General features: G+C 38.2%; 2 protein-coding genes across 15 annotated transcripts in view; one reads left to right on the top strand and one right to left on the bottom strand.

The window, feature by feature from the left end:
* The window catches only part of HMG20A (high mobility group 20A), a 65,912-nt gene extending 58,858 nt beyond the window's left edge, over positions 1–7,054 (bottom strand). For all 3 annotated transcript variants that reach the window (XM_061158948.1, XM_061158949.1, XM_061158947.1), the window contains exon 1: positions 6,800–7,054. The gene's annotated coding sequence lies outside the window, so the exon portion shown is untranslated. The remainder of the gene's footprint in view (positions 1–6,799) is intronic.
* Positions 7,055–7,611: 557 nt separating this feature from the next.
* The window catches only part of PEAK1 (pseudopodium enriched atypical kinase 1), a 311,689-nt gene continuing 292,098 nt past the window's right edge, over positions 7,612–27,202 (top strand). For 9 of the 12 annotated variants that reach the window (XM_061158942.1, XM_061158935.1, XM_061158938.1 and 6 more), the window contains exon 1: positions 7,613–7,773. The gene's annotated coding sequence lies outside the window, so the exon portion shown is untranslated. Of the gene's footprint in view, positions 7,774–27,202 lie in introns of all 12 variants that reach the window. The other 3 variants (XM_061158944.1, XM_061158943.1, XM_061158946.1) reach the window with 2 other exon arrangements.

Genomic DNA, 27,202 nt, shown 5'->3' with positions numbered 1-27,202 from the left:
CCTCACTGCCTGCTTCATAAGAAACATGATAGCCAGAAACCTATCCATCCTCACCTGATCTGCACCTAGACACTTACTTTTCCCTCTAGAATGTGAGAATTATCACATCCTTACAACCCTAGTGGCTCAGAAAGTAAAGAATCTGACTGCAATGCAGGAGAACCAGGTTCAATCCCTGGGTTGGGAAGACCCCCTGGAGAAGGGAATGGCTATCCACTCCAGTAGTCTTGCCTGGAGAATTCCACGGACAGAGGGGTTGCAATGAGTTGGACACAACTGAGCAACTTTCACTACTTCCTTGTTCTCGCCCCATCCAAAAATTCAGAATCTTCAAGTTTAGGTATATCCCTCTCTTTAAAGGTATAATTCATATCCCATAAAATTCACCCCTTCAGTATACAATTCAGTGGTTTAGTATTGGGTTTGCCAAAAAAGCTCATTCTGGTTTTTCTGTATCATCTTACTGGAAAATCTGAACCAACTTTCAGGCTGGCCCAATATATTTGTACACAAGGTATTTTAGTATCATGGTTATGTTGTGCAACCATCATAGAACATTTTCAATATTCCCTCAAAGAAACTCCATACACATTAGCAGTCATTCTCCATCCTCAGCCCCCAGGTCCTGGCACACTAATATATTAACTTTCTGTCTCTATGGTTTTGCCGGTTCTAGACATTGCATATAAATGGAATCACATGTGGCTTTTTGTGTCTAGCTTCTTTCCCTTTAGTGTAATATTTTCAAGATTCATCCATTTTATAGCATGTACCAATGCTCCATTCCTTTTCATTGATGAATAATATTCCATTGTATGACTATCCTGCATTTTGTTTATTTATTCATCAATTGATAAACATTGGGTTTTGTTTCTATATTTTGGCTCTTACAAATAAATGCTGCTAGGAACATCTGGGGAAAAGATGTGAACCCATTTCTAGTTCTCTTGGGTATATAACTAGTTGTGGAATTGCACAGTAAGTATCTCCTGATATCTCAATCTATTCTGAGTTCAGACAGCCTGGGATATCTCTCAAAATGCAAGCGACTCTACAGTGACTCCCCACCCCACCTTCACTGAAATACCTTCAGTCTTCAGAATCTGTACATATTAATGAAAACTTAGTAATTTCCAATTAAATTGAGGATGGGTTCTTCCCAATTAAATTGAGTTCCCATAGGTCTCATCATATGCTATATGATTATTTATATATATATATAAAACACTGGGTATAAGTAGTGGACAAAAGTTATTGATCAGTTTCATCTACCCCAATTGCCAATTCAACTCCACAAATATTTACTGAATACTTATGATGATGTGAATGGCTAGGCAGGACAGCAGACACAGACAGTAATATCGTGTAGTCTGCAAACTTTTATGACCATTCATGAACTCTACATATGACAATAACAACAACAGAAATACACAACAATATCAGTAGTACTGGATTTTAAATGCCACAAGCAAAGTACAAAATGCTCTGGAGGGTCAACAGACACAGCACATATGGTTGGGAAAATGGAAGTACTAGAGGACAGACATCATAAAATAATTTTTGAAGCTGAAGGTGGTACTTGAGAAAGGGCCAAAGAAGGTGGCATTCTGATAGATAGATAAGGATTTTCCTAGGAAAAGACAAAGTGTTTCACACAGAGAATGAATAGCATGAACCAAGATAGAAAAGGTTGGGTACAAGATACATTCCCCCCCCACCCCCCCCCGCCCAGAGACCAATTTAGTTGGGAATGTGTAGATGGGTAACAAGAGAAGACTCCTGAATATTAGGCTTAATATTTAAATAGGTTTAGAAGACTGATTCAAAAAGTCTTCCTTTAACAGTTCAAATTACTTTAGTGATTCTTTAACCTTTTCTAGAAACTCTTCTATTCTGCTTATTATCTAAAATCATGGAAATTAGTGATTTCTTCTGTAAGGAACAAAAAGTAAAATCTTGACAGCTAAGTGGACATGCTTAGATTACTTAGATTGGGAAAGGCTGAATTTGAATAATCCTAGCACCGCATCCCCATACTTCTGGGAATATGTAAAGCTTACAACAGTCATGCAGGCATATCCCAATAGCTAGAATAATGAAGCAAACTGGGGGGTAAAATAATAGCATTCATTAAGCTCCTAACAGGCTTCCCATGTCTGGTGGCTCAGACATAAAGACTCTGCAGTGCAGGAGACCTGGGTTCAATCTCTGGGTCAGGAAGATTCTCTGGAGAAGGGAATGGCTTCCCACTCCAGTATTCTTGCCTGGAGAATTGCATGAACAGAGAAGCCTGGTGGGCTACATTCCATGGGGTGACAAAGAGTTAGACATGACTGAGTGACAAGCACTTTCACTTTTTTTTTTAAGCTCCTAACAACAGGCATTCTGTCAGGTGATTTACATAAAATATACTTGATCCATCAAATAACCCCATTTAGGTTTATGGCAAGTGAGGCTCAGAGAGCTTAAATAAATTGTTCAAGGTTACCAAGCTATTAAGAAGCTCAGCTAGTAAAATACAGACATCACTTTTGAACCCAGGCCTGTCTGATCCCCTACTTTCCCCACGGTTCACTTTTGTTTGTACCACCAAAGGAGGTTAGAATGGTAGGGTTGTGATGCATGCATGGATGAAAAGGGTTGAATATTTAACACAGGAACTTTAATGGTCTGGGGAAAAATTCAACTGAAATATTAAAAACTAGGTTTAGAATGCTTAGAGATCAAGACCAAAAGAGATCAAGTTTAGGGCTGTTTCTTGATTCAGTTTGAAAAATGACCACACTACAGAACTTATTTAGGAATATCAAGGGAGCAAAATTCCAGTTTTGATTTGGAGTATACCTGCCTCTTGAGAAACCTGTATGCAGGTCAGGAAGCAACTGTTAGAACTGGACATGGAACAACAGACTGGTTCCAAATAAGAAAAGGAGTACGTCAAGGCTGTAATACTGTTACCCTGCTTATTTAACTTATATGTAAAGTACATCATGAGAAACGCTGGGCTGGAGGAAGCACAAGCTGGAATCAAGATTGCTGGGAGAAATATCAATAACCTCAGTTATGCAGATGACACCACCCTTATGGAAGAAAGTGAAGATGAACTAAAGAGCCTCTTGATGAAAGTGAAAGAGGAGAGTGAAAACTAAGATCATGGCATCTGGTCCCATCACTTCATGGCAAATAGATGGGGAAACAGTGGAAACAGTGGCTGACTTTATTTTTCTGGGCTCCAAAATCACTGCAGATGGTGACTGCAGCCATGAAATTAAAAGACACTCCTTGGAAGGAAAGTTATGACCAACCTAGACAGCATATTAAAAAGCAGAGACATTATTTTGTCAACAAAGGTCCGTCTAGTCAAGGCTATGGTTTTTCCAGTGGTCACGTACGGGTGTGAGAGTTGGACTATAGAGAAAGCTGAGCGCCGAAGAATTGATGCTTTTGAACTGTGGTGTTGGAGAAGACTCTTGTCCCTTGGACTGCAAGGAGATCCAACCAGTCCATCCAAAGGAGATCAGTCCTGAATGTTCATTGGAAGGACTGATGCTGAAACTCCAATACTTTGGCCACCTGATGCGAAGAGCTGACTCACTGGAAAAGACCCTGATGCTGGGAAAGATTGAGGACAGGAGGAGAAGGGGACGACAGAGGATGAGATGGTTGGATGGCATCACCGACTCAATGGACATGGGTTTGGGTGGACTCCGGGAGTTGGTGATGGACAGGGAGGCCTGGCGTGCTGTGGTTCATGGGGTCGCAAAGAGTCGGACATGACTGAGTGACTGAACTGAATTGATACTCCAAGAGAATGTGGATATTTGTCTGTATTCACTGATGTATTTCAACTTCCTAAAACAGAGACTATTACATAGTAAGCACTCAATAAACTTTTCTTGAAATAATGAAAGGTCATGTAAGGGGTATTCTCATTTGAATACTCTTGATGGCCCTGAGATGACAGCAGTACAGCAGGTCTAAGAACCATTCATGTTGTTAGCATATTCCCTTTCAACTCAATGGCAAAAATAAGCAACTATCAAAACAACAAATATACAAAAAAGCAATAGTTGTAAAACAAGAGCATGATTTTACAAAGAAACATAGACAAAAGAATGAAAAGATCCTTTTGCATTAGAGATAGCATCTAGCACTTCCTGGATAATCAAACTTCAGTGAAAGAAAATCCAGAATTTTGACCTACTGTTTTATTTCAAACTGCTATAAGCAGTATATCTAATGACTGCTCTTTGAAAAAGAAAATGGTTATCTAATCTAAATATTATGAAAAAAGGGACAATCTCTTTTTTCTTGATGGCAAGTAATGGAATGAAATTGATTTACTTAAAGAAGCAACAGAGTACACTTAAAAAAGTCTTTATTCTTCTAATTTTGATAATATGTTTCTATTAGAACATGAAAAGAAAACTGCAACAAAGAGCTGTAAGAAGAAAAAAAAAGTCTTTGGAAGACAGCAAGCTGCTCTACAAAAACACTTAAAGAGAATAAAAGCAGGTTCCATGAACTTCCCTCTATTTTTCACAAGGTTTTCTAATATTTCTTCTTTGATGGAACCAGTGAATAACTGCCACTTATCACAAAACATCTTCTTTCAGATATGTGCTTTATAAATTGCTTTCTTCTGAACGGACAATTCTTCAAGTTGCTCAAGTCTCTCAGCTGCAACAATTTTTCTTATTTCTACTATACTGCATTTCTTCCATGGAATGGTATAAAGACCAATTTTAAAAAGTCATTTGCTTTCCAAGATAGTTTCCTAAAGGCATTACTACTGTATTTCAATCAATATTTTAACTTATCTTTTCTCTATTTCATCTAATTCCACAAGCTTTACTCACTTCAATAGTTTTTAATGCTGTAGTTTAATAGTTTAATTTGTCAGGAGGCTCATATAATATTTTCTTCTATCATACACTAACAAGATAATGAACACGTTTTTCTAATCAATTAATTAATACTTGCTTGAGGCAGTCTACATGTTCCTAACCTTTTATTAATAGTAACACAGACATAAATGTGTCCTGTCTTTTCAGCTTTTGCAGAAACTCTGTAGTCCTTGAAAAGATAACTCACTGATTTTTGGGTCTTAGCTTTTTTGTCTTTATGTCTATAAAAGGTCAAAACATATCTTTTTCCTTATTGTGACATTTAAGTTTTACAGTTGTTTAAACATTTTAGTGTAAATCAGATTTTCTAATAAACTCTAAACAAACTAGCTTTTGAAAAGAACTAGGATTAAAACAATCGCAAATTCTGAGGGTAGGTTAGGTGAGAACCCTAATGGAAAAAAATACAAAACCCTTATTCTTTTCAATATTCTTGAAAGACATACAGTTCACTTGATAGATATTCTAAAATTACTAAAGCTGTTGAGATTTCATAATCACCAAATAGATTGATCCTTTCAGTACCCTCACCACCTACTAAGTATTGTGGTACTTGAAAACAAGCCAAGAAGTCAAACTGTTAAGTGTTTGTTACTTTAAAAGTAGTTTCTTACAAAACATTGAGAATACAGGAAAATAGAACGTTCTGGTACATATTTTTTGTCCTTTATGAGCCAAATTTCCCCCCCTACTTAAAATCTGAGATGAACTTCAGGATCCCTGCACCATGCCTTAAAACCACAAAGTGTAGACACCATTTTAAAATCGGTGCTGGGTGCATGTGCATGCATGTGCATGCTCAATCGCTCAGGTGTGTTGGGCTCTCTGCGACCCCATGAACTCTGACCTGCCCAGACTTCTCTGTCCATGGGATTTCCTGGGCAAGAATACTGGAGTGGTTTGCCATTTCCTACTCCAGGGGATCTTCCTGACTCAGGGATGGGACCCACGTCTCTTACAGGTTCTGTCCTCTGCCTGAAAACAACTTCCTCAGCTTTAAAAAATTCTTATATGTAACTTACATGTAACATCTGTGAAAGTCACACTGTAGTACATTTCCCCCCTTTGTAATTTAAATAAATCGATTTTTAAAGCTGAGGAAGTTGTTTTCAGGCACAGGGCCGAACCTGTACCCTAAAATCAACAGGTCTAAGGATTTAAGACACCAATCACATCAGTTGAGGTAACACCTGTTAATTGGGTATATTTTCATTATCGTAAGGTGAAAATGCTTCATAGTTTACGTAAAATATCGAGTCCTGTAATAAACAACCTCTTTTAAGAACAGCTATGGAGTTCCTGTGGCACGTCAAGGCAAAGAATACCACTATACCACTTTAAGTCAAGGTTGGACTTGAGTCGGGGAGCAGGGTGGGCAATTCATGAGTCACGCCAGAAAGTATGTCATCTTGCACAGATGAGTGGAAAATTTTAACAAGAGGTTTCGAATTCTTTGAAGAATACATTAAGAAAATTCTATTGGGGAGAAAACTTTCACCTTACTCATGGAATCAAAACTCACATAAATTCTGACTGGAGGCTGGTGATCAGCACAACTTCGTGGAATAACCTAATTTTTTTCACATATGACACAATCCCAAAGCTTTAAGATACCGTCTATGCATATTGCACCAAGCATCACCTTTTCAAGCCCTCGCCGGCACGGGAAATGGGTTGGACACCCCAACCTATCACCCTACCCCCACAGGAAGTGAGTTGTGTTCCCCCCTCCCCCAGGATGGCCTTCCTCCCCTCCCCCAACCGGAAGTGAGGCGCCCCCATTCAGTCGGCCTCAAACTGAGGCAAACCTGTAACAGCAAAAGAGGGATGATCTTCAAGAGGTGAAAGGTACCTCCACTGTGGCCATCCCCAAACTCGCCTTGCTTACTGACCTGCTGACGATAGGGGTAGACAGGGGCCCGAGGCCTAAAGAAAGTCCCTGGCACACAGGACAATTCCCTGAGCCCCTCTCAATCGCCTTCACTCTTCTCACTCCGTCGTCTCACAGCTTGACAGAAATTCCTCCGCAGTACTTTCTATTGATGTCTTTTGTTTCCCTTTACCTAATTGCTTAACTTCCTTCCATAGGTAACTTCTTTAATCGCTGCACTTAAAAATTTTCCAGTGAGGAGAAAAATGAAATATTATTCCCCATACCTTCAGAAAAATGAAGGGATTATTTTGTTCAAAGGCGGCGAAGGACTACGTGATTACGTAAGGTGAGACTTATTTTCGCGGAGGTTTCTGGGAGATGTAGTTTTTAAAATTAAGGCCTGCAGAAATATTGGGCTTAAATTGGTGATTACTATGTGCTGGAGTCCTTGAAGACACATATTCTGTATTCGACGGTAGGCTGACCTAGGGGGCTGAGGCACCAAATGAGCCAATACTTCGTTCCCCTTTTCCGCTTAAACGTAACTGAACTGAAATTTCCCTTCACGCCAGCCGAAGGTCCTGGGTGTCCCTCCCTCTTCCTTTGGCCACGCCCCCTCAGCCAATCAGGCGCGCTCTGTTTCTCTTTCCCGGGAGGTAGGAACGCGAGAGGTGGGGCTTCACGGTGACTCCTCCCGCAGGGCTGAGGGACTGGGAGAGGGCCCGTGTGCGCGCGCGCGCGTGTTCGCTCAAGGAGCGCGGTGGCGAGTGCGCGCGCGGAGAGGCGGCGCGCGAGGCTAGGAGGAGGCGGGCTGGCTGGTGGGCCGGGCGGGCGGCGGGCGGCCGGGAGCGCGCGGTGGACTCGGCGGCGGCGAGTAGTTAGTTAGTTGTTGTTAGTCAGTGTCAGTTGCTCGGCGGCGGCGCCGGCGGTCACCAGGAAGGGTACGGGACGGTCGGCGAAGGTGGTCACCGCGGCGGCGTGTGAGCCCCTCAGGTAACGGGGGCAGGGTTGTCCGCGTCCCCTTCGATCCCTTCTGTCCTCTCGCGCCGGCTTGTGGGACTAGGGTCGCCGACGGGTAAGGGGGATGACCTGGGGGAATCCGGGCGGGGCGGCGCAGGGTCTGGGTGGCGCCGCCGCGGGGGCTTAGGCGGTTGTGCCTCTGGCCGGGCGCGGGCTCTCCGGCCACGGCCACCCCAGCGCCCCGCCGTCCTCGGGGCCCGCCGGCGCCTCGCGCCCCCTGCCGCCCCCGCTCCCGCCCCCTCCCTCGGTGGCTGCGGTAGCGGAGGCCCCGGTGGCTCGGCGCCCCCCAGAGGAGGGAAAGTTGGGACCTGGCGGCGGGGACGCCCCCGGGCGCAGCTGGAAGGCTGCTGGCGAAAGTGAAGCCTGGAGGAGGTGGACGCGGTGAGGCTAGGGCAGGAAGGACGCCTCTCGTTCCTGCGAAGTCTGCACGGACATCCCCATCCACCTCCAAACCCGAGGATCCGGCGCAGCCTGGCCAACAGCTCTAGGGCGAAACCCGGTGGCTCTTTGCCTGCTCACTTCGCTCTGCGGCTTGTGAACCCCTATAACGTGCGGGTTTGCGTGGTTATTTGGGGGTTTTGAGTGGTTCGTGAGGTCAATCTTGTATCTCCTTTGCCCTTTGATTCGCTCATTCTTGCAACTTTTCTTTCCTCCCGCGATGAGGACTTGCCGTCTGAGCCCCTTTTCTACCCTCTCCCAGTCGCCTGCACCATCCGTCTGAGAGCTTGATTTCTCTCTCTCTCTTTTTTTTTTTTTGGTCCTTTGATTACATGAAAGACTGCTGAGAGCAACAGGAAAGAGGAGCCCTCCCACCATTAAATGTTACTTTTTTGCAGTCCGTTTGTGTTTTTAAGATCTCCGTTTAGGAATCGGAGAGCTATGGAATGGAGTTACTGGAAGGCTGGTGTTGAGGGGATAGAGGGGAGCTAAAGGAAAACTATGATTTCATTTCTATTGACCTTGTTATAGAAAACTCAATATATTTTTCTTCTGTGTCTGTTAAATATGGTAAGATTATGTATGAAAGTCTGATTTTAGGTCAGCTGTATGTTATCAGCTCTTCATCTGAATTGGGATTGCCTTGAGGATTCTGTGTTGGGGCCTAGCTCTTGACTTTTGTTCAGCCACAACGTCTTTTCTTTTTTTTCTTGATAAATGGAATGATGTGGAAATGTGTATAGTCGGAGAACCTATATTGCTCTCTGCAGTGTAGAATTACCCACAGGGGTAAAACTTTCTATGAGCAATCTTGAATACTTGCTTCATGATGGCTTCTCCTGTAATCTCAGAGCACTTCTAGATAGCTCAGTTCACTGACTACCTTAATTACTTTCTGAAGTGCCTGCTTCTCTTTGGTGACTCGTTTAGTAAACTATAATGGCATGTATGGTACATTTTCTTGGCTTCAGAGATGGGAGTTGTAGCCTCTGCCCAGAGATGAACAGTTAACAATGGAAGCAGAATTCATACGATTACTATGTGTTTTGGCTATGACCAACTCACAAACTATGTGAAAAAACAAACATCTTTCCATAACTGTCAGAGGGGAAGAGGGGGAAATATTTTATCATGTCTTTATTTTTGGAGACTGTAACATGACTATATTAATGTGGGAAAAATGTCAAAGTATTTTCTTTAAGCCTTTTTGATGTGTGGTCCTCTTCTTCACCTCTGACCCTCCATTTAGGGTTTGACATTTATGTTTGGCTGTGCTCCAGGATGGGAAGAAAAGTATTTTGGTGAAAGGAAAAGATAAGATTGCTTTGAACTCTTATGATACTGTGACTATTCATTTTACCCAGTGATAGTACAGAGAAACCTCCTCCATAATTTTTGTACCCCATTAACATTCAGTCAAAATTTATTTTTAAGAGTCTACCATGAGGCTCATAAAGAAATAATGCCACTTCATAACCTTTCCTGACAATCACGTTTAAAAATGTGTTCCTGGGATGTGTTATATGTGTTCTCATATAAACATTTATCTTTGTACATTTATGATAATGTAAATATTTAAGTCTGAGAGCTTAAAAACTTTTATTTACTTATTTGCATACATGTTTTTCAACATCTAGCAGTGCCAACCATATTTGCCAAATAAGCATCAGCTATAAATTCATGCTTTGGCACATTTCATATAATAACTCTTCTAAATTGCTCCATGGTGAAGCATCATGAGATTAGCATTTGCTTCATGAGAGAGATTTGTTGTTGTTTTTAACTGTAATGATGTTCTGTTTAAGTGGAACAGGTGCTGGGCTCTAGCTGTTTGTGTTGAAACCTGCCAAATCATACTCTTTTGTTGGATGGGTTATTTGAGTAATTTAGGAACCAAACTGTGGCCCCTGGCATGCCAAGTTGAGTTCAAGGCTCCATATCACTGCTGCAAATTTCTGTTTTCACTGTAAGAGGTGTATATGATGAGCCTTATTTTCTTACTACTGTTCTCTTTACTGTAATTCCTGCTTCCTAGCATCATTCTGATCCTTTCATTACTGGAGCTCTTGGAAAAAATCTAGGTTCCTTCTTTGCTGATTTGTTTTTCTTGGAGAAATTCTAGTAACTTTCAGACCAGGAATAGATAGTTCACATTTGTTCAGCAAATATTTTGAGTGCCTTTTAAGTGGTAGGCATGGTGGAAATCCCTGAGTATATGTAGAATGATATGCCTTTTTGCAAGGAGCATATAGTTTAGCAGAAGAAGATAGCTGATAACCAATAATTATAATGTGGAGTGATATATAACAGGTGTAAGTGAATTCCTGTGGATAGAAGCACAGAGGAGGACGGGTACTTGGGAGTCTTAGGAGGGGAGTATCCTGAAATGCATCTTAGTGAGTTACCTCAGCTAATCTTCAGAAATAGACAGGGGTTAACTTGGTTCGGAAAAAGAGAAAGGACATTCTAGACCAGTGCTGTTCTGTAAAAATATAATAATGTAAGTCACAAATGTAATTCATATATGTATTTTAAAATTTTCTATTAACCCGGTTAAAAAGTAAAAGGTGAAATTAATCTTAATAATATATTTTATTTAATTTGATATATCTTAAAATATTTCAATCTGTAATCAATATAAAAAGTATTATTGAGATATTTGACATTCTCTTTTTCAAACTAGGTTTTCAGAATCTGGTATGTATTTTACACTTAGACCATATCTCAGTTGGGTCTAGCCTTGTTAAAGTAGTCAATAGGCACATGTGGACAACAGGGTTTAGAATAGGGGATGAAAAAAGTGTTAAGAAGTCAAATCGCCGAATGCCTTATGAACCAAGCTAAGGGGCTTTAACTTTATTCTGAAGGCTGTGAGGATTTAGTGGGGCAGGGGGAGTCAGGGAATCATGCTATTAAGAATCACATTTGTGTTCTGGGCAGTGAGGTGAATGCTGGATTAGAGAAGGGCAAAACTAGAAGCAGAACCAGTTAGGAACCCATTCCTGGTGAGAAATGATGAGAGAGAGAGAGAAGAGGGGTGGATGTGTAAGAGGTTTAGGAAGTATTATCAACAGGACAGAGTAAATAATCAGATTATAGAGTTGAGCAAGATTGACCATTTAACATGATTCCCACGTTTCTGTTGTGAGCTACTGAATGGGGCAGACAACTAAGAGAAGCCAACCATCTATGCCAGATAGACCAAAGTTGAAAAAGGAAACTATGAGAGATTTGTCATGGAAGCTGAGGGAGAAGAGTATTTCAAGGACTAGGAGTGGAGAATACTGTATCTTGCCATGCAAAGGCCAAGTAAGATAAAAATGGGAAAAAAAGCCCCTGAGACCTGATGATTAAGTTATTTGTTACTTCAGTTGGAGCAGGTAGCTACATTGTAATGCTTTCTGGGTGAGGGGGCTGAAGAGCCAATGACAACTAGAAATGTAGCTAATTGTAAGAGATACAGTGTTTTCAACAAAGGACTGGACAAATAGTATAGGTGAAGTAGATACAGGGGATTTTAGAAAAGTTTACTGTCTCTCCCCCCTTTTTAAAATAGGAGGATTTGGGGTGTATTTATTTGGGCTTGTAATGAACCAATGGAGAGGAGAAATTGAAGCGGGGGTGGGGGGAGGAGAGAGATGAGGGGCAGAGGTGATTGATGGTGCCAGGAATTGGGAAGCAATAGTAAGGGATGGGATCCAAAGCATAGGTAGAGAAGTTGGCCTTGATTTTCCTTTTCCATTGAGCATGAAGAAAAGAGATGAAATTGGAGGCAGTGTAAATAAGTTTCTAAATGATGGGGACAGGAGGGAGAATGAGTTGATGTGTCTTCTAACATTTTTGAGTACCTGCTTAGAATGAGGGGGAGCATGATAAAATAGGGGTTCTTAAAAAAAGAGCATATCAATATATAATAGCTTTCAAGGGAATGGGAGAGAAATAGACACATGACTAGGATAATGAAAAAGAATTGTTAGGCAGCACAGAGGACCCATTTGAGGTTCTAGACCTCAGATTTGTAGGGATTCCAGTTTGCATGGTTTGATTTTTCTCCAGCACTGATCACTCTGGGTATAACCGAAGAAACTCACAAGAGCTCTAAAGGTAGGTACTGTTATTCTCCATGATTGTAAGATAACAACTAGGGTACAAACCCTGTTGATTCAGTTTGAGAGCCCATGCAGTTATGCACAGCTTTGTGCAGATGCCTGCTTGGTAGAGATACCTGAAGGGCAGTTGGCTGAGCGAATTAATGATGTTAAAAGGCTGTGACTGGAGTGAACTGTGGAGTCCAGGTTGGATCATGAGCAGAAATCATAGAAGAGGTGATTCAACTGGGAGACACTGGGAGCTAGAGGTCAGTGTGAAAGAAGCCAAAGAGCTAGTGAGGAGGGAGCAAAAATATTAGCTTTTGTTTATGGCATACCTACTACTATGTGTTATATACTTTAATGCCTTGTTTCTAATTCTAACAGAAGCATTATTAACTTTAACATCCATCCCTTTGTCATTCCTCTTGAATGAAGAAACTGAGGATTTAGAAAGGTAAAATCCCATGTCTAGAGACACACTCTCAAGTGATAGAACCAAGATCCAAAGCCTGTTCTTTGTTCTCCAAACTGTAGTCCTCTCTAGTGAGGAGTAAGAGAGAAAATGCAGTAAAGATGCAAAGTGGTATAGCAACACTGGGATATTAAATTTAGGACTTCAGAGATGTATCATTCATTTATCCAATGTTTGTTTAGCATTAAGTGTGCTGAACATTGTTCTAGGTGCAGAGGTTATAGTAATGAACCAAATGGACAAAAGTCCATGCACTGATGGATTTTACATTCTGGAGAGAGAGAAAGACAGACATTAAACAAAATAAGTAACTTGTTGTTATACAGTATTAGAAGGTGATGGATAAGTGTGGTAGAGTAGGCAAGCAGGACAGGTATGCCAATAGGTATGTGCACTGTTAAAAAGGATGTCTGGGAAGGACTTGGTGAGGAGTAAGCAAAGAATCTAAGAAGGAGGTAAAGGGACACATTAGGTGGAAGAAACAGTTTTTTGCATTGGCCCTGAGGCAGAAGTGTAATTCGTGTATTCTCAGAACACTAGGAAGCCAATGTGCCTGGACTGGAGTGAATAGAAGCGTAGACAGTGAATAGAATAGAACAGTAGAAAGTGGTTTAGTTCAAGAAATAACTGGATCCAGGTTACATAGAGCCTATAGAACATTGGAAGGGCTTGAGTGTTTACTTTTTGAGATAGAAACCATTACAGGTTTTAAGCAAAATGACACGGTCAGATTTATGCTTTAAAAACTCTACTCCAGTTACTGTGTTAAAAGCAGCCTAAAGAAGTGAAAAAGCAAGATCAGTTAGGAGGCTCTCTTTAAAAATCTATTTGAGAGTTAATGGTGTCTTACATTAGGAAATTGATAAGAAATGATTGGATTTGGATATATTTTTAACTTTTTTATTTTGAAATAAGTTTAGATCTATAGAGGAGTTACATAGATAATGCATAGAGTTCCTTAATGTCTCAGCATTATTGACATTTTGGACTAAATAAACCTTTGTTGTGGGGGTTGTGCAATATAGGATGTTAGACAGCATCCCTGGCCTCTGTCCATAGGTGGCAGTACCATACCCATGTTGCAACAATCAAAAATGTTTTTGGACATTGCCAAATGCCCCCTGTGGGGCAAAATTGCTCCTATTAAGAATCATTGTCATATATACTTCACCCTTTTCCTCCTAATATTAACATCTTACATAATCACAGTACATTTGTCAAGCTAAGAAGTTAATATTGGTACAATGCTTCTGCCAAGCTGCAGACTTTGTGTTTCACCAGTTTTTCCACTAATATCCTTTTTCCATTGCATTATCCAAACCAGGATACTACATTGTTTTTAGTTGTCGAGTCTCCTTTGTCTCTTCTAATGCATGGGTTTCTTGGTCTTTACTTACCTTTTATGACCTTGATACTTTTAAAGAGTACTGGTCAAGTATTTTTATAGGATGACCCTCAATTTAGATTTTCTGATATCTTCTCGTGATTAGTTATAGAGTTTTGAGGAAGAACACCACAGAGTAGAGTTCCCTTGTTATTACACCTTCTTATCAACATGGCATCACTGGGCGATCAGTTTAGGTAGTTTCTGCCAGATTTTTCCATTAGAAAGTCATTATTTTTCCCCTTCCATACACTGGTCATTAGAAACAAGTCATTAAATTCAGCGCACACTCAAGGGGAGGGGAATTAAACTCTACTTCCTGGAGGGAGATGTATCAAAGAATTTATGGACATATATTAAGACCACCACAGTAATTGGTAAATATTTTGAGGGAAATACATTGAGCCTTTGCCAGTATCCTGTTTCTGCTACTTTTAGCATTCACCAGTAATCTTGCCTGTAGTAATTATTGCTATGATGTTCTAAATGTACTGTTTATTTTCCCTCATTGTTACTGCATTTACTAATTGGGATTCTTCTGTAAGGAAGGTTTGTTCCTTCTCTATCTTTCTATCTATCTAATCATATCAGTTCTAATTCATGGATACTTTATTCTTAGGGTTATAATTCATTTGGTATCATTGTTTCTTTTGTTGCCCAAATTATTCCAACTTTCCCCATTGGGAGCTCTTTTACATTGACCTCTGTGTTCTTTTGATATGTCCTTTGTATGTGTACATGTTAGACTTCTTTATTCTCTGGCACTACTAGATGTTTCAGGCTTATCTTGTATTTTTCCTGCCTCAGCCCTAGACTCATTTCTTTTCACAAAACTCTGATTCCTTTGATTGGAGAATGGTATTTTGAGGTCAAGATCTGGATGCTAGGTGTGCTTGTTGTTAATGGGATACCACTTGTGCTAGATGCTCTCTATGGACAGAGCTAGGAAATATATGTATGCTTACTAATCTGTGTATCCACACATATTTCTCTATTTCTGTATGTAAAATATAACTCTGACTCTAACTAGGTATGTTTTGATCCAACAGGGTTTGCTGATGGATGTGGAATGTGAAAAGAGAGACATCAAGGATGACTCTAAAGTTTTTGGCTTAAGCAACAGGAAGGGTGGAGTTGTCATTTTCAGAGACGGGAAGACTATGAGCAGAGCAGGTTTCTGGGTAGAATTCAAGAGTTCTGTTCCAGACTGGCTACATTTTTGAGTTGTCCAAAAGACATGTTAATTGAGATGTCAAGTCAGCAACTGAATAAATGAATCTGTAGTTCAGAGGAGGGTGATGATCTAGGTTGTTTACATTTAGGAATTATCAGTACAGGTGAGATCACCTGAGGAGTTGAGTGAGGCTAGAAAAGAGATTCAGGGACTGACCACAAGGCATCCCAGTCAGAGAGATGAGGAGGAACAGTTATACAAAATGGTAAGGATTGGGGTGGGACTCTAGGATGGATTTCATATCTATTATTAATAAACACTTTTTCAGTACCTATTATTTGCAAGGCACTGAGCTGTTTCAGGAGTTAGCATTGAGCCATAAATTTATAATCTAGGATGAGACAAATTACAGACTGAAAAAGAAAGTAGCAGTGGAAGGCAAATACCAGATAATGGTTCAAATACATACTAAAAAAGCTTGTTAGAAGACATAGGCATCAGAAAAAATGAACTCAAGCTTGTGCCAGCTACATATAAGCACTGATATAAATATGTATCAGATAGGAAACTTGTCAAGGTTTCGTGCACACACTAGCAATTATCAAAAAGGAGAATCTGTTCTCTATGTTGATCTTGGTTTCCTAAGTTGCTTCTGCTCTTGGTCCCCTGCCATTATAAGGCCTCAGGTTAGTAACTGTGCCTTTAGTCATTGCTATCAATTAGGCCAGTGAACTGGTTAGGAGAGTTTCTGTTACACTTGACTTTTTAACTTTTATCTCTCTACCACCTTTTCAGAATCAATGGGATTAGACTTAAGACTGTTTAAAAATTTGTTTCAGTGTAAAATCAAGCAGAAGTGGCCTTCATCTTCTGTGAACATGTGACACTTTTGACTGCTTCTTTCATGGATAGTCTTCAGTTCAGTTCAGTTCAGTTCAATTGCTCAGTCATGTCTGACTCTTTACGACCCCTGGACTGCAGCACGCCAAGCCTCTCTGTCCATCACAAACTCACAGAGGTTACTCAAACTCATGTCCATTGATTCGGTGATGCCATCCAACCACCTCATCCTCTGTCGTCCCCTTCTCCTCCCTCCTTTAATCTTTCCCTGCATCAGGGTCCTTTCCAATGAGTCAGTTCTTCACATCAGGTGGCCAGAGTATTGGGGTTTCACCTTCAGCATCAGTCCTTCCAATGAATGTTCAGGCCTGATTTCCTTTAGGATGGACTGCTTGGATCTCCATGCTGGCCAAGGGACTCTCATGAGTCTTCTCCAATACCACAGTTCAAAAGCATCAATAGTTTGGCACTCAGCTTTCATCAAGAGGCTCTTTAGTTCTTCTTCACTTTCTTCCATAAGGGTGGTGTCATCTGCATATCTGAGGTTATTGATATTTCTCCCAGCAGTCTTGATTCCAGCTTGTGCTTCATCCAGCCCAGCATTTCTCATGATGTACTCTGCCTATAAGTTAAATAAGAAGGGTGACAATATACTTCTTTTTTTTTTTTTTAATTTATTTATTTTTTCAGTGGGTTTTGTCATACATTGACATGAATCAGCAATAGGACAATATACTTCTTTCACATACTCCTTTCCCAATTTGAAACCACTTGGACATGTCCACTGGACATGTCCAGTTGCTTCTTTACCTGAATACCTATTTCTCAGGAGGTAGGCCAGGTGGTCTGGTATTCCCATCTCTTGAATAATTTCCCCAGTTTGTTGTGATTCACACAGTCAGAGGCTTACACGGAGTCATTGAAGTAGAAGTAGATGTTTTACTGGAACTGTTTTGCTTTTTCAATGATCTAACAGATTTCTGGTTCCTCTGCCTATATTCTAAATTCAGCTTGAACATCTGGAAGTTCACAGTTCACATACTGTTGAAGCCTGACTTTTTTGAGCATTGCTTTGCTAACATGTGAGATGAGTGCAATTTTGCAGTAGTTTGAACATTCTTTTGCATTGCCTTTCTTTGGGATTAGAATGAAAACTAACCTTTTCCAGTCCTGTGGCCACTGCTGAATTTTCCAAATTTGCTGGCATATTGAGTGAAGCACTTTCACAGCATCATCTTTTAGGATTTGAAATAGCTCAACTGGAATTCCATCACCTCCACTAGCTTTGTTCGTAGTGATGCTTCCTAAGGCTCACTTGACTTCGCATTCCAGGATGTCTGGTTCTAGGTGAGTGATCACATCATCATGATTATCTGGGTTGTGAAGATCTTTTTTGTATAGATCTTCTGTGTATTCTTGCCACATCTTAATATCTTCTGCTTCTGTTAGGTCCATACAATTTCTGTCCTTTATTGTGCCCATCTTTGCATGAGATGTTCCCTTGGTATCTCTAGTTTTCTTGAGATCTCTAGTCTTTCCCATTCTGTTGTTTTCCTCTATTTGTTTGCATTGATCGCCGAGGAAGGCTTTCTTATCTCTCCTTGCTATTCTTTGGAACTCTGCATTCAGATGGGTATATCTTTCCTTTTCTCCTTTGCCTTTTGCTTTTCTTCTTTTCACAGTTATTTGTAAGGCCTCCTCAGACAACCATTTTGCCTTTTTGCATTTCTTTTTCTTGGGGATGGTCTTGATCACTGCATCCTGTACAGTGTCACAAACCTCTGTCTATAGTTCTTCAGGCACTCTATCTATCAGATCTAATCCCTTGAATCTATTTATCACTTCCACTATAAACACAAGGGATTTGATTTAGGTCATATCTGAATCATCTAGTGGTTTTCCCTACTTTCTTCAATTTAAGTCTGAATTTGGCAATAAGGAGTTTATGATCTGAACCATGGTCAGCTCCAGGTCTTGTTTTTGCTGACTGTATAGGGCTTCTCCATCTTTTGCTGCAAACAGTATAATCATTCTGATTTTGATATTGACCATCTGGTGATATCCATGTGCAGAGTCTTCTCTGGTGTTGTTGAAAGAGGGTGTTTGCTATGACCAGTGCATTCTTTTGGCAGAACTCTTATTAGCCTTTGCCCTGCTTCATTCGGTACTCATTAAGGCCGAATTTACCTGTTACTCCAGGTATTTCTTAGTCACTCACATCTGTCATTTTATTAAATTCATATCCTAATGTGATCATGGAACTTTAAAAGTAATTTAAATGTGTAACTTAGTAAACCAAGGTTTAAGTAAAATATTTTAATTTTAGCTCCGTTTCACTAAAAATGGATAGGTGTCATTGCCAGCCATTAAAAGGTGATATGGTATAAGACAGGCAGATGTGCTTACTGAGTAGTAGTTTTTCAATCACTCTCTAGGACCTGTAAGAGAAATGAGGGGTATACTTTATAAGCATAAGGGGCAAAAAGATCACAGGATTCCATTCTCAGTTCTGCCACTGAATGGTTGGCAAAGCTGTTAACCATTTGTATGTACAGTATGTTGTATTCATTAATTGTGAAAAGCTTTATTGTATTCATATGCTGAATGAGGAGAGACTCTGCCTTGAGTGTAAAGACTAAGTCTTATTATTAGCACAGTGCCTAGCATGAAATGGATACTCAGATGGTTGTTGAGTGAAGGAATTACATAAAATACTTGACTCTTATATTAAGACATGAAGAGTTATTTAGCTTGCTGAAGTAACCTTAAGATATTAAAAACTTTATTTGTATAATTCAGACTTAGGACAAAGTAAAATAACTATGTTAACATTCTCGTTTTAGCCTAAGCCAAACAAACAATGGACTTCCCTGGTGTCTCAGATAGTAAAGAATCTGCCTGCAATGCAGGAGACCAGGGTTCCATCCCTGGGTAGGGAAGATCCCCTGGAGGAGGGCATGGCTCAGATGATGAAGAATCTGTCTGCAATGTGGGAGACTCAGGTTCAATCCCTGGGTTGGGAAAATCCCCTGGAGAAGGAAATGACAACTCACTCCCATATTCTTGCCTGGAGAATTCCATGGACAAAGGAGCCTGGCAGACTACAGTCCATGGGGTCACAAAGAATCATAACATGACTGATTGACTAAGACTTTCACTTTCAAACAAACAATACTACTCTTAAAAACATGATCCTTATCTTTCAAGTAATTCATAATCCTGTCCTCCACGAGTAGTCAAGAATTCTATTCAGGAATCAGGCTGCCTGAATTTGAATCTTGGCTCAACTGATTACTATCCATGGGATCTTAAGTTGATTTAACTGTGCTTCAGTTTCCTCATTTGTAAAATGGGAATAATACATATAACTACTTGATAGAATTGTGAGGTGAGATAACAATATGTAGCAAGCACATGTTTGATATACAGTGTTCAATTAATTTTAACTGTTATTCTAAAAATGTTGAGAGACTCATATTTTAAAATTTTGCATTTTCTAGAAAATCATGTTTGCTGAGTGATAGCTAAAGGGAAAACAAACAAAAAAAACTCTGAACAAGAAAAGAAGACTGATGGAAAATAAACTTATAGTAATGTATTGAAACTATGAATGATAGGTTTTCTACTTTTTGCTATCTCTATTTTCCCCTCTTAATTTGCTTAGCAGATTTTTATTAACTATTTTACTATAAGACACTGGGCTTTCATGAGCATATTACTTTTATTTAAGAGTCAACATTGCATTGTGGTTAAGAACATGGATTCTGGACCCAGATTGCCTGAGACTGAATCATTTTGGGGAAATTACTCTCTATGCCTGAGTGTTCTCATCTGTGAAATTGGAATATTGATAGTACCTACCTCAGAGAGTTCATGAGCTAATAATTGAGCAATGTTTAAAATAATGCGTGGGGTGTAGTAAATGTCTTGTGTTTGAATAAAATAAAGAATGGTAGAAATATAACATTTGAAAATTAATGAAAGGTTTTAGCTTTAGAGTATATTATTTATTAGTTTATCCATACTCAGTAGACTATTTGTTTTCTTATAGTTGAGAAAAGTTTTCCTCTTAAGCCCCTGTGTCTGCCTCCATGGTAGAGAAGCAGGAAAACCATTTTCTTGTAAATCCTTTATATGATAGGAGCACTTTTCATAGTTTAGAATTAGGTTCCCCCCCACCCCCGCCAATAATTTTCATAAGAGATTGAGTTACTTTTGTTATTACAAGAAAAGATGCCGTGATGCACCTCTTAAATATTTTGAAATAATGAGTTGAATATTTCAAATGCTGAGAAACTGCCTTCTTCCCAGGTGTGAAACAATTTTTATAGATTTTATTTGGGTATGAAGTAGGAGTAATTGTGGGAGTTTGTGTGAAAGATTTAAGGCATTGGAGAAGCAATAAAATGTATTTTCCTGATGTCAGTTCTCTCTTTGACTTGAAAAATTGTTTTTGCGGCAACATCCCTTGACTGTTTTTCAGCCTTTGCCTTTGAGGACTGGCTGCATTCTCAATGTTAAACCACACAATTAAATACTTTAGATGGACTGCCATTTCTTAATTCAGCTATGGTCCTGACCTGAAGTTAAAAGAGGTTGTTGGTTTCCAGATTCAATGAGGAAGTTAATAATAAGGAGAGAAGAGGATCCTGTAGTTTTACGATCTTTTTCTTCTGTACAGAATAAGACAAAGTTTACATTGTTTCTTATATACCCCTTTCCTTACATATATAGCTTGTGGAATGATAGCATCAGTGAATATGTAAATTATACTATCAGCAGTCTAGAAATAACTTATAAATATGGTAGTTCCTAATTTAGAGAGTTGAACTTTTAATTATTGACTTAGATTTTATTTAACATCTATATGTTTATTAAACATGCAAATAAAATTTGAATTCTATTATAAATGCAACTTGTAGTTCTGTTGTCAGTTTTGCATTCCAAAAGTCTATTAAAAAAAAACTCATCATCTAGAAAAGGGTGTTTTATAATCTTTTGTAAAAGGCAAAACAAAAAAAAAAGCTGCATGAATGTTAATCCTCTCTTCTCTTATCTCCTGTAAGACTGCATGGTCTGGGTTTTTATGAACTAGCTCTCTGACTAGGAAACTCAATCCTACTATATGGATTTCCCTCTAATTCTCTCTTTCTTGGCTTCAGATTTGAAGTAAAGTTTGGTATTATCTATTACACTATACATCTTTAAGTTTTATGATAGAAAAAGTTAGCTTTTAAGAACAACAGTTTCAGATATACAACATTATAATTTGATATCTATATGTACTACAGAGTGATCACCATCACAAGTCTAGTTCCCTTCATTACCATTCAGCTGACTCCCTTCACCCCCTTCCTTTACCCACCCCTTAACCCCTTTCCCCTCTGTTCTCTATATTTTTGAATTTGTTTTGCTTTATTTTGTTTGTTCATTTTTTTGTTTTCTTAGATTCCACATATGAGTGAAATCATATAGTATTTTTCTTATTTTGTCTAACTTATTTCACTTGGTGTAATACCTTTGTGGTCTATCCATGTTGTCACAAATGGCAGGATTCCATTTTTTTTCATGGTGAGTTAATAGTCCATTTTATATATATTTATCCTGTGTCTTCTTTGTTCATCAGTGGACAGTTGTTTCCGTATACTGGCTACTGTGAATAGTACCGCAGTGAAGTGTACAGCAGTACATGCCTGTGTATATATGTATCTTTTCAATTAGTGTTTTTATGTCTGTTGGAGCAGGGGATAGCTGAGTCACACGGTAGTATTATTAAGTTTTTTTTTTTTTCCCAGAAATCTCCATAATGTTTTCCACAGTGGGTCCACCAATTTACAGTCCCACTAGCCTTGTACAAGGATTCCCTTTTCTCCACATCCTGTCCAACATTTGTTGTTTCTTGTCTTTTCAATGATAGCCATTTTAACAGGTGTGAAATAATATCTGATTGTGGTTTTTATTTGCATTTTCCTCAGTTAGTGATGTTGAACATCTTTTTGTGTGCCTATTGGCCATCTGTATGTCTTCTTTGGAAAAATGTATTCAGATCTTCCTGCCATTTTTAAATCAGGTTTTTATTGGTTTGTTGTTGTTCTTGTGTGAGTTCTTTATATATATTTTGGATATTAACCTCTTTTTGAATATGTGATTCGCAAATATCTTTGCCCATTCAGCAAGTTTCCTTTTTGTTTTGATGATGGTTTCCTAGAAGCAGAAGCTTTTTAGGTTGAATTCCCATTTGTGTATTTTTTCTTTTATTTCCTTTGCCTTTGGAGTCAGAACGCATAAAATATTGCTAAGACTGGTATCAATGAAGTTGCTGCTTTTTTTCTAGGAATTTTATGGTTTCAGGTCTTACATTCAAGCCTTTAATTCTGTTTTGAGTTAACTTTTGTGTCTGCTCTAGGATAGTGGTCTTGTTTCATTCTTTTGCATGTGACTGTTCAGTTTTCCCAATACTGTTTGTTGAAGAGACTATCCTTTCTCCACTGTATGTTCTTTACTCCCTTATCATAAATTAATTTCCCTATGTGTGAGTTTTTTTCTGGTTTCTTATTTCTGTTCTGTTGATCTGTGTGCCTGTTTTTGTGCCAGTACCATACCGTTTTGATTACTAAAGCCTTGCAACATAGTTTGAAATCAAGGAGCATGAGATTTCCAGCTTTGTTTTTTCTCAGTGTTGTTTGACTATTTGTGATTTTTTTGTGTTTCCATACAAATTTTAGAATTATTTGCTTTAGTTCACTGATATGTGCTGTTGAAATTTTGATAGGGATTATATTGAATTTGTAGATTGCTTTGGAGGATTAAAAAGAACATTTTAATGATATCTTTTCTTTAAATCTATGTATACAGAATATCTTTCCTGTGTGTGTGTGTGTGTGTATGTGTTCTTCAGTTTCTTTCTCCATGTCTTCTATTTTTCATTGTACAGGTGTTTCACCTCCTTGGTTAAATTTATTTCTGGGTATTTTATTCTTTTTGATTCTGTTGTAAATGAGATTGTTTCCTTTGTTTTTCTTTCTTATGATTTGTTATTAGTGTATAGAAATGTCACAGAGTTCTGTATATTGATCTTGTATCCTTTGACTTTATGGAACTTATTTATTAGTTCTACATGTTTTTAAGTGGAATCTTTAGGGTTTTGTGTATGTAGTATCATGTCATCTACCAAATCATGATAGTTTTACTTCTTCCTTTCTACTTTGGATGACTTTTATTTCTTTTTCTTGCATAATTGCTGTGGCTAGAACTTCCACTTTTTATTTCTTTTTCTTACCTAATTGCTATAGCTAGGACTTTGGCCACCTGATGCACAGAGCTGACTCCTTAGAAAAGACTGTGATGCTGGGGAAGATTGAGGGCAGGAGGAGAAGGGGACGACAGAGAATGAGATGAGTGGATGGCATCACTGACTCAGTGAACATGAGTTTGAGCAAACTCCAGGAGATGGTGAAGGACAGGGAAGCCTGGCGTGCTGCAGTCCACAGGGTTGCAAAGAGTCAGACACGATTGAGTGACTGAATAACAAAAACTTCCAATACCATGTTGAATAAAAGTGGCAAGGGTAGGCATCCTTGTCTTGTTCCTGACCTTAGAGGAGAAGCTTTCATCTTTTCACCATTGAGTAGGATGTTAGCCGTGGCTTTGTCATATATGGCCTTTGTTGTGTGGAAGTAAATTCCCTCTATGTTAATAGTTTTTTTATCACGAATAGATCTATTAAGATGATCATATGATCTTTATCCTTCATTTTGTTAATGTATCATGTTGATTGATTTTGTAAATGTCCAAGCATCTTTGCATCCATAGACTAAATCCCACTTGACCATGGTATAGGATCCTTTTAATGTATTGTTGGATTCAGTTTGCTAGTACTTTGTTGCATGTTTTTGCATCTATGTTCATCAAGGATACTGGCCTTTAATTTTCTTTTCTTTTTTTTCTTTCTTTTTTTACATTATTGTTGTCTTTGGTTTTGGTATCACAGTAATGCTGGCTTTGTAAAATGAGTTTGGAAGGTTTTCCTCCTATTCAGTTTTGTTTGGGTGGAATTTGGGAAGGGTAGTCTTCTTTGAATGTTTTATAGAGTTCACCAGTGAAGCTGCCTGGTCCTGGACTTTTGTTTGTTGGGAGAATTTTGATTACTGTTACAATCTTCTTGTTAGTAACTGATCCATTCAGATTTTATAATTCTTTATGATTCATGCTTGGAAGGTTATGTTTCTAGGAATTTGTCCTTTCTTCTAGTTGTCCAATTTGTGGATGTTGTTCATAGTAGTCTCTTATGATCCTTTGTATTTTGTGGTATCAGCTGTAACTTCTCTTTTATCTCTGATTTAATTTGAATTCTGTCTTGAGTTCTTGGTTAGTCTTGCAAAAGGTTTGTTGATTTTGCTTATCTTTTTTAAGAACCACTTTTTAGTTTCATTGATATTTAAAATTTTTTATTCTATTTCATTTATTTCTTTTTTTCCATTACCAAAATCATTTTTATTTAATATTTGTATTCAAAGTAAGAAAACTACTTTTACAGAAGAATATTTCTTTTTCATTTTGTAACAAAAGCATTTTGGTTTCAAAACTTGTCTGTCCAATTTAAGTACATTACTGTGGCAACTCAGTACTAGTGTTCTTCAAACTTTTCCTTTACATTTAGAGGATGATTTACATAATCCTGTCAATTACAATTAAATTATGTATATTGATTCATTTGGAAAATGTGTAGATATTTGTATTATGAAGAATTGACACTTGAACATAAATTCTTGTACATGTCTTGCTAGATCACAAATAAGCTTTTTCTTTCTTTGGTGCTACAAATTCCACTTCTTCAAATTCAGTGTCATATTGATAAATTATGTAAATTACACAGCCATTTTTTCTGTCTTAGATTATTTAACATTTGGTAAGCATGTTTTTTGTTCAAGAAAATTTTCAATTAACAGTACAGTAAATCTTTATAGCATTTGTCCATAATACAACCAACAAAAATTGGCAAAGAACACAAGATCATTAAATTCATTATTTCATTTATTTCTAAACTGATCTTTATTATTTCATTCCTTCCACTGATTTTGAGCTGCATTTGTTCTTTTTCTAGTTCCTTCAGGTGTGAAGTTAGATTGTTTGTTTATTTTGTTGTTGATTTGTTTCTTGAGGTAGATCTGTATTGCTATGAACTTTTCTCTTAGAACTGCTTTTGCTGCATCCCATAGATTTTGATATGGCAGGTTTCTGTTTTCATTTATCTCTAGATATTTTTTTATTTCTTCTTTGATTCCTTTGTGACCCATTGGTTGTTCAGTAGCGAGTTCTTTAATCTCCATGTGTTTGTGTTTTTTCCCTATTTTTTTTTTTTTTTCTTGTGATTGTGTTCTAGTTTCATAGCACTGTAATCAGAGAAGGTGCTTGAGATGATTTCAGTCTTCTTGAATTTAGTGAGATTTGGTTTGTGATCTGATATGTGATCTGTCCTGGAGAGTGTTCCCATGTGCTTTTGAGAATTTGTATTCTGCTTTTAGATGCAGTGTTCTATGTCTGTTATCTATCTGGTTTAATTTATCATTTAGTTTCTTTGTTTTCTTATTGATTTTCTGTCTGCATGGTCTATGCAGTGATGTAAGTAGAGTGCTAAGTTCTCTAGTATAATTATATTGCCTTCAGTTTCTAAGTTCATTAATATTTACTTTATATATATCATAGTGCTTCTGTGTTATGTGCATATATATTTATAAATGTTGTATCTTCTTGCTAAATTAACCCCATCATTATTATGTAATGCTCTTCTTTGTCTTTTCTTGAAATCTTAGTTTTAAAATCTATTTTGTCAGAAAGTATAGCTACTCCAGCTTCCTTTTCACTCCTGTTAGCCAAGGAATGTCTTTTTCAACCCTTGACTTTCGGTCTCTATGTGTCTTTTCTTCTGAAGTGACTCTTGTAGGCTACATACAGATGGGTCTTGTTTTCTCATCCGTTCAGCCACTCTTTGTCTTTTGATTGACAAATTTAGTCCATTTACTTTTAAAGTAATTATTGATGGATATGTACTTATCGCCATTCTGTTAAATGTTCTGTAGTTGTGTTTGCAGTTCTTCTTAGTTCCTTTCTTCTCTTCTGTCTTCTTTTGTGTTTTGGTGGTTTTCTTTAGTGTTATATTATTCCTTTTTCATGTTCTTTTGTGTGTGTACTATATGCTTTTTCCTTGTGGTTGCTGTAAGGTTCACATATGACATCCTATGTAAGTAGCAGCCAGTTTTAGCAAGGCTTTGGAATTTGTTCCAGTTTATCTTTTTACCCCTTCCCTCTGATGTTTTATACTTTTGATGATACATTTTATATCTTATTTTATACATCTCTTAATTAAGATTGTAAGTTTTAGTTACTCTTGCTACTTGTCTTTTAACTTTCATGCTTGCTTTATAAGTGATTGATTCACCGCTTTTATTATGTATTTGCCTTTTCCAGTGAGATTTTTACTTTCATGTGTTTTCTCATTATTGATTATTGCCAGTTCTTTTCAGCTTAAAGAAGTCTTTTAAATATTTCTTTTAGGGCTGGTTTAGTGATGATGGTTCCTTTAGCTTTTGCTTATCTAGGAAACCCTTGATCTCTCCTTCAATTCTGAATAATAACCTTATTGGGTAGACAATTTTGGTTGGAAATTTTTCCTTTTCAGCGCTTTGAATATGTCATGCTACTTCCTTTCTGGCTGAAGGAAGTTTTTACTGAAAAATCTGCTAAATACCTTATGCATTTCCCTCATACATAGCAAGTTATTTTTCTCCTGCTGCTTGTAGGATTCTCTCTCTATCCTTAACTTTTGCCATTTTAATTGTGATGGATCTTTGTGTGTGTCTCTTTGGCTTGAGCTTATTTGGAACTCTCTGGCCTTGTAGAACCTGAATATCTATTTCTTTCCTCAGATTAGGGATATTTTCAGTCACTCTTTCTTCAAATAATTTTTTTGGTTCTTTTCTTTCTCTCTTCTTCTAGGAATTCAA

Source organism: Dama dama, chromosome 13 (assembly GCF_033118175.1).
Source record: "Dama dama isolate Ldn47 chromosome 13, ASM3311817v1, whole genome shotgun sequence".
Classification (NCBI taxonomy): domain Eukaryota; kingdom Metazoa; phylum Chordata; class Mammalia; order Artiodactyla; family Cervidae; genus Dama; species Dama dama.
Note: the sequence above shows the minus strand (reverse complement) of the source record. Positions and strands in the feature narration are given on the sequence as shown.